We start from the raw sequence: 1,108 nt of genomic DNA, 5'->3' as shown, positions 1-1,108 counted from the left end.
ACATGATGCTCTAACGCCACATGGCTGCGTATCAGAAGTGACGCCCTTCAGTCTGTCAGAGAATATAAATGTCTGTTGAACTTCTCGGAGGCAAGGAAAAAAATAAATACAAATAAAGAAGACAGATGCAAAACAAGGAAGAAGACAAAATAAAGTTTTACATTCAAATTCCACCTTATTCAAACATTGGGCAGAGTTCGGTCATGTTTGTTTCTATCAGCAATAATAAGAATGTCCAACAAAAGTTTAGTTTAGTTTGTTGGGATGGGAGCAAAATCTGTCAATTACTAGGCTGTAAACATGTTTATTTCTCCTGTAAAGTTGTTCATTTTAATATGGGGCTCTATAAGGACTGAGTTACTTTAGGAGCTAGCCTCAGATTGGTCAAAATTGAAGTATATCAACAATTATGTTTAGTTTATAATAACAATCAGTACAGACATTTATGGTGTCCTGATGGCAAATCAAATACCAATGAAAACGGACTGACAAGGAGTGTTAAGATTATATCTTGGGCACTAACTTTAGCATTCAGCAGCTTGAGCCTTCCTGAGGTTACATTACTGCTTGTGGTGAATACTTCATATTGCCATGTGTTCATCTAATCTACATTCTCAGGCTGATACATTAACAGCTCTCACTGTGGTGAACACCGTCTCTCACACTGTGTGCAACAAGAGCGACGTTACTTTATTGAGCAGCGAAGCACTTTGTACCAGAAGCCTCGGCTCAGTAGCTGTTAATAGGTGCCGCACATGGCAGATGGATGCAGTTTAAATATGAAGAAAGGCGGGGAAACAGTATAAACACTTAATAAGGTCAAACAGGAGACACAGGGAAACTAATTTATCTACAAATAAGATAGCAGCTGTTCAAGCTAGAGCGGATCAGATGTCAAAATTCCAACAAATGTGATACGACTGCAGCAGAATCAACAGCGCTGTCAGACTGTAGCACCTGGGTTTTAACAATAGTTTACAATCTGCATATACCTCAGAGACTGATGATACCCTGGTTAGTTTTAACTGGATCATATCTCAATATCAACTGGTAATCGTGGATGTGCTAAAAGAGGTGGATACAATACTTGTCATCAGTTTTTTTTTTA

General features: G+C 38.4%; 1 protein-coding gene across 1 annotated transcript in view; it reads left to right on the top strand.

The window, feature by feature from the left end:
* LOC103364933 (metabotropic glutamate receptor 8-like) overlaps positions 1–1,108 on the top strand; it is a 136,257-nt gene that overhangs the window by 41,517 nt on the left and 93,632 nt on the right. The window lies entirely within an intron of this gene.

Source organism: Stegastes partitus, unplaced genomic scaffold, assembly GCF_000690725.1.
Source record: "Stegastes partitus isolate 25-593 unplaced genomic scaffold, Stegastes_partitus-1.0.2 Scaffold796, whole genome shotgun sequence".
NCBI classification, from domain to species: Eukaryota; Metazoa; Chordata; class Actinopteri; family Pomacentridae; genus Stegastes; species Stegastes partitus.
This window is presented reverse-complemented; position numbering and strand designations above follow the sequence as displayed.